At 43.0% G+C, this 7,272-nt stretch overlaps 1 long non-coding RNA gene across 1 annotated transcript; it reads left to right on the top strand.

Moving 5' to 3' along the window:
* Positions 1-3,220: 3,220 nt before the first annotated feature.
* Positions 3,221-6,835, top strand: LOC132457556 (uncharacterized). Its single transcript, XR_009525719.1, has 2 exons — positions 3,221-3,640; positions 4,526-6,835. It is a non-coding gene; the product is annotated as an uncharacterized LOC132457556 (long non-coding RNA).
* The last annotated feature ends 437 nt before the right edge of the window (positions 6,836-7,272 follow it).

Below are 7,272 nucleotides of genomic sequence, written 5' to 3'. Positions count from 1 at the left end.
TAGCTATCGAGTCCCATTATGCTTGACACCCACATTGCTGCATGCAGCTATATTTTAATCTTTCTTATTCTACCTCATCGTTTCTTTTAACTTTGACTTTTGCCAATTCGATTTTGTAAATAATTGGACTGAGTTTATTTTGTTATATTATTATAATGTGATAGACTTATTGCTTGCTTGTATATTTACCTTAATAGTTATTTTTATTATTTTGAATGTTATTATGCACTAAATAAGTACTTGCTTTTCAGGACTTGTTGTTCTGGGCTTCTGCCAATAAACGTGTGAACGTGAACCTGAACCGTGTCTCTTCTGGAGGCCAAACTCTCTTTCTCTTCTTCTCTTCCTGTTTGTCTTTTCTATCCAGGCACTTGTCTCCAGGCTTTGTTCACTGCTCTAAGGCACATATACTGAAAAAGGCATACATCGAGGAGGTTGTGTGTGTGTGTGTGTGTGTGTGTGTGTGCGCGCGCGTGTGTGTGTGTGTGTGTGTGCATGTGTGTGTGTGTAAATGTGTGTGTGTGTGTGTGTGTCCGCGCGTGCGTGCGTCGGTGCGTGCGATTGACATTTCCCTCAGAGACTCACTGCCGAATCCTATTGGAAACCGCTGTAACCACCCTGCTCCTCCTCTTATCCAGTGTTGGGGTAGTTACACAAAAAAAGTAATTAGTGGCTTATTACTAGTTACTTCTGTAAATTCTAATGAGATTACTTTACTAGTTACTGCATTTGAAAAGTAACTTCACTACTTATTACTTTACTTTCCCGTTTCTTAATTTACTGTAGATACATGGACAAACATCATAGCCCTATCATCACTTGGTGTTTATTGCATAAATCTATACAAAATAGCATAGACCATATGAAAGTACAATATCCCTGTCTGCACAAAGAAATACCTCATCCTCATCGTCAAGCAACAGGATACAGTAGGCTATGGTGAGGTCAATTAGTAACAACACACAAGTTTCAAAACACAGGCTTTGGGAAACATGAGAACAAAAATTAAGTGTAAAAATATAAAAAGGTCACTTTATCCCATACAATTAAAACAGAAATGCACTTAAGCGGCGGTGACACATGCTGTTTCATTATATGGTCCAAAGGCTGAATGAACCTGATCTATTTCGCAAGCTATGACATCGTAAGTGTGTCTTCCTCTCACCCTCTTGCAGGCAAGAGCAGCCTTCTCAAGTTTATCCAGTGCACCGTCATTCCTAAGTAACTTTTGTGTTGGCGGACCAAATGTCCGCGGTGGTGGACACATGATCCAGGGAGAACTCGAAAATTATTTTGAGCTTCGATTCCATGTCGGTATAACACTTGTTCAGGTAATGGGAAAATGTTTTCCTGTCGGATGTTGGCTTGCGAGTCGCGGATATTTTATCTAGTATTTTTCTAAATCTGGGCGATTCAATAGTCGACAGGGGATGCATGTCTTCTACAATGAACCCTACAACCAGCCTGTCTTTCTGTGTCACCTGCTTCTACGCGCCAACACTTGAACACTCCTTCGCAAAAGCAGCTACGTCACTCAATTCGACCGCAGGCAGGCGCTGCAGACACACAGGCAGCACGCATGCACGCACCACAACGGATCAGAACTTTACAGGCAGGCAAACACAGCTTGGGTCACGCAGGAAAGCACGTTACTATTAGTCTAGTAAAGTAGTGTAGTTACCGATATTTTAAATTGAATGCGTTACTTTACTTACTTTACCCAAAAAAGTAATATCATTACCCCCAACACTGCTCTTATCCCTGTGGAAAATACACTCACACACAAATGTGTGCACGCAGGTACATTTTCTCAAATGTACACACCAGCAGCTCTCTTAAACATGCATTCACACAGACAGAGACACACACACACACACACACACACACACACACACACACACACACACACACACACACACACACACACACACACACACACACACACACACACACACACACACACACACACACACACACACACACACACACAGACAGACAGACAGACAGACAGACAGACAGACAGACAGACAGACAGACAGACAGACAGACAGACAGACAGACAGACAGACAGACAGACAGACAGACAGACAGACACACACACAGAAAGTCATGCACCTTTAAAGACTGAAAGAGGCAGTTGTTTACCTTAATTTGCCTTCTACTTCCACAACAGTACTCCCGTTTCCTCTCTTCCCCCATTAATTAACACTTCACATTAAGTACTGAGAGTCAAAATGCTGTTTTTCCACTCACTGGATGACTTCTAAATAAAATGGTAGATGGACTTGTTACCCTTTTTCACATTTAATTGTGGTGTCATTTTATTTTATTAGCACAATTTTGCATTGAAAACACATGACCTAGGACCATTATCTAATGCATAAATAAACAATGGTAATACTGAATGTATCTCCTCTAATGCAGTTTATTTGGAAGCAGTGGCAGGGAATTTGTTTTGATGATCATTAATATGCATAATACCAAGAATGTATTGAGTTGTGGCCTGAATGTCTAAATTCAATATTTTAAATGGGCAGGTTTATAGTTAGTTCACTTTTCTTAGCTTTTTGGATCTTGGTTATGTATAGACTGTATATACATATATATATATATATATATACAATTAATGGCTTGGACACACAGTGGGAATATTGCACAAGTTCCAATTTAATTTGAATCACTCGTCACAAACTCCAGGCCGCAAACACAAATGTACATCCACATATTATTTTAATTTCGAGGGGCCCGGGTCAATCCTACTCAAAATGTAAGGGAGTGAGGAGGTTGTGTAATTCTAATCAGACACTTGCACAGAAGAAATGGTTTGAGCAGCATTTACTCCACCTGTCTTGTCTCCAACTGACAACCCCACGTAACAAGGACTGGTGGTGAAGTTAGGAGAGGAGAAGAGAGGACAGAGAGGAGAAGACAATGTACCTTTTTCAGCTGTCCTTTCGTCCAAAACCCTTTCTCCTCCTAGCTCCACCTCTCTGCTCCTGCCCCCATACACCTCTTCGCTCCCTCCATGACCCCCCCCCCCCCCCCCCCCACACACACACAGAGGAACAACAAGGTGATTCATCGGCACAGTGATGCCACTTGTCTGTCTCCATGCGCCCGTGCGTTGCTGCTCTCGCTCTCTCACTCTCTGTCGCCTGGGTCTCCTGTTATCAATCTAACCTCTCCTCCAAATCTCCCTCTTTCTCTGCTGGGGCCCAGGGGGCTACCAGCCCACCTTTATAGGCCAGACTGATGGCTCTATCAGCCGCAGATGAGTCAGGCAAAATGCTCCTCTGGTGAATTCCAGAACGCCACGCAGCAGAGTAGGGAAAGAAAAGAGATGACTGAGTTAACGCGGTAATAGGGTGAAGGAATAGATATCAGGGAGAGGGATGGAGAGGAACGAGGAGGAGAGGGAATGGAAAAAAAGCAGTAAGGGAGTGAAGGGGAAAGGCAGGACAGAGAGTGAGAGATAGTGTGAGATTGAGAGGGAGAGAGAGTGATGGTAAGAGAGAGAGCGGGAGGGATGTGAGAGAGGGAGCCAAAGTGGGAGAGAGAGATGGTGAGAGGGTGCATTGCTCATGTGGATTCTAATCAATTGTGGACGTTAAGGGCTCAGCGACAGTCAGAGAGATTGAAGGTAAAGTGGGACAGGGAGGGAGAGCCAATTGCACCCTTGTTTTAAAGCAAGCTGAGCACATATTATGTGGCACGAATGGACAATTCTACATGTCATAGCATTATTGGAAGCGTTTGATTGCACACCAACTGGAATAATATGTGCATTTTTTTGCCATTATTATAATTAGACATTATATTTAGACAGTTTACATTTGCTTGACATATGTTAATGATTTGTCAAATTGATTTTTTCTGCTTTTTTTAAAAGAATATCTTCTGCTTGTTCATATTTGGGCTCTATTATTATAATCATGTCTGTCATGGTTAAAATAGACTAGCTAGATTGTGGAGAAGTGCAGTTTTTGATTTTTTCAACAGGGGTCAGTGTTTATCTATAGATTAATATTGAACTCTTCCCCCATTGTGTCTGAAAACAAATAGTTTCACTTTCCCTGCTTTTTGTTCTGGCTTTCTCTCCATCACAGCCTTTGTTTTGTTATTTTCTCCTTCTAAGTCATCGCTCACTCTGTGATGTCCATTACGAAGTTGGTAGACTAATCAAATCGTTCTAAATAAGAAAGACAAGGTTGGGGTGGACGGGTGGACAGTTTTTTTGGCTTTTTAATTTTTAGGCCAAAGTTAACTGTCATTCTATGTGTTACTTGAGCTCTCGTTTATTGTCCTTTAAAGACCCCCCATTGTCTAGCTACACAAGTATGTGTGTTTGTGTGTGTGTGTGTGCGTGATTTGTACTACTTTACTACCACTACTACACTGCATTGATTTAAACACATTTGTTTTTTTGTAATCCGTAAAAATGAAAACGGATCAAAAAGAAAGAAGTGGCGCAGGCATGTGCTAATATTACTACTCCATTTAATAAGCCTGGGCTGCTCCTCTTTAGTCCTTCACTCCTTCACTGGAGGCGGCCAACGTCAGCGCTGGACTGACAAATGGGAGGCACGACGCTCTGCCTTCAGGCACAGCGTTTCAACTGGTATCTCATCATGGCGGAAGTAGCTAAGCCCCTGATTGGTGTTGATTTCCTGTGGACATGGGGATGTGAAGAACCGCCGACTGGTGGATGCTAAAATGTTATATCCTTTACCTGCATGCTCAGCATCTTCCCCACAAGGTCACTGTCCCATGCACACGTGGCCCACAATGAGTTTACTCTACCAGTTCCCGGACTTAACAAAGCCTCTTTCTGCCACCCCAGAGACCAGGCACGGGCTGGAGCCCATGCTCATGTCCGCCACCTTGACCCGGAGAAGTTTGCTGTGGCAAAAGCTTTTGCAAGCATGGAGAACCTTGGAATAATCTGCGGGTCCAACAGCTCGTGGTACACACATGGTCCTGAAGACAAAGGGGGCAGCGCCGCCTTGGGTACTACCGCCTTCTCAATGACGCCACTACCCCTGACAAGTATCCGGTCCCGCACATACAGGACTGGGATGGACATATTCTCCAAAGTGGATTTGGTCCAGATCTTCAATCATGGGCCTGTGCGCCCAGAATACATCCATAAGAGAGCTGTTTTCATCCCCTTTAGACTGTTCTAGTCCCTGCGCATGCCTTTCGAGTTTAAAACACCGCCCAAGCTTTCCAGCGCCTAATGGACTCCCTTTTTTCTTCATCTATTTTGGATGACATCCTCATTGCCAGCACCTCCAAGCCATGTCAAAGGTCTCCGAGCCGTGGTCTGCCCGCCAGCAGCGGCACCTGGCCTTCATATCTGTGTCCACTTCAGAAGCCCAGCATGTAGCAGGGAGGTGCAACGTTGTGGCAGACTGTCTCTCCGGACCCATCATAGACCCTGACAAAAGTTCATTATACTGAGCTCTTGAAAGGTTACCAGATGAGTATACTGTTGAGCTTGTATCTTGTGTGTGTGTGTGTGTGTCATGAATCACAAATTAAGGTTTCAGTAATCGACAAAACAATATTCTAGTGCATATACAAAGGATTGGAAATGGATAGGAGTCAAACTTAGACTGTGCCAGCAAGTTAAGCATTTTAGTAGTATCGGCACCTCTGTCAACATGCCTGTGGGTTCTTCTGGTGTGCTGACAGATAATGAATGGAAATGGAGCACATTATAATGCAATCCTGAGTTTAGATGGAGTGTAATGGAGCATTTCCACCGGCAAAAGTGGGCGTTATCTGGTCTGAGCAGTATTGAGCCGTACTCATCAGAATCGTAAATTCCGTGCAACAGGGGGATAATAACAAACACACGCAGTCCTTGATTGCACGTGTCCAAACTAGTTTCTACACAGTCTAGCAATCCTTCTGGGACTTTGTATAGCAACAGTCCCCACAATGACCAAATAATTGCAATACAAAGACCATATTCTACGCTAGCAACATTGTTTCTCCTATGAGGTAGCTAACCGAAAGCGCTAATATTAGCCATGCTTCCATTTACCTGGTGCAAACAGTCTCTCCCGACAGCGAAGCCTGCTCTCCGATTTACAAAATGCCAAATAAAACACGACAGAAACTGTATTTCGCTACGATACTTGATTCAACAAACACCACTAAAAAATTTGATGAGTTTCATATTTCTGAAAAAAAACTTTTGGGGGTGTTTTTTTAATGCACATAGCCAGCCATTTTGAAGCAGGCCAGGGCAATTCGAAATTAGCAAAATACTCGAGACAGGACCAATATTCAAAATTTCGGTGTTAACCACTCTATTTCACCCCATACAAACCAGAAAGTGGGCTCAATGTTCAAAATACCAGAATTGTCCTATAAGTACAAGTTAAAAATGAAAGCTATAACACATAACAGCTCTTCTTATGTAGTTACAAAAATATTGCCAGCTGATCATGGCCTCTGTGGAATGTAGAGCGAGAGTACACTAGTGATGGGTCGTTTGCAACCGAATCAGTTCGAATGAGCGAATCTTTAACAAGAACGAACCGACCTGATTCTTCTGTCTCGTTCATTCTCAGACTCAACTCCTCCCAGGCCCTCTAGTTCTCGTTCACTGACTGTGAGTGGTGAAGAGGGACCGTCAGCCAATGGTATGCTGTTCTAGGACTGAGTCTGGGATGCTCTTGTTTATCACCTTAGAAAAAAAACACAAATGGGCTTAGTGAGCGAGCGTATGATAATACGATTAAATATCAGTGAAATGGTAAATGCATGCTGTCTTTGTACTTTCTGTGTCATGCCAGATAAATAAAATATTTGAATGTCTCGTCAATCTGTCTCGTTCTTTCATGGTTCGTTCTCACGCACGCGACCCGGGACCCCCACCTTGGTGGATCTTGATGGATTCTTCAGTGGGGGTTGCCATCTTCACAATAGTGTTAAGTTACTGTTAACCCAAGAAAAATCTAATATGCCTAGAATAAACACAACTGTACATAATTTAGTTTTAAACTCCATCATTGCTAAATTAAGTCTATTATCTTGCTGATATGCTAAACATCCAATCATCAACTACACCCCCATCCTGCTGCGTTTGGTTAAAGTTGTAATGTTGTGTTGATTGATGACCAACTTGCACGATTGTTTGAGAATGAGAACGATCGTTTGAGCTGAGTCTGACCGTGCATTCCATGATTCGATTCACCGCTACCAGAAACGCGATGAATGAACGAACGATTCTGAACGATTCTTCTTGGTGAACTGATTGTC

This window comes from Gadus macrocephalus, chromosome 5, assembly GCF_031168955.1.
Source record: "Gadus macrocephalus chromosome 5, ASM3116895v1".
Taxonomy (NCBI): domain Eukaryota; kingdom Metazoa; phylum Chordata; class Actinopteri; order Gadiformes; family Gadidae; genus Gadus; species Gadus macrocephalus.
Note: the sequence above shows the minus strand (reverse complement) of the source record. Positions and strands in the feature narration are given on the sequence as shown.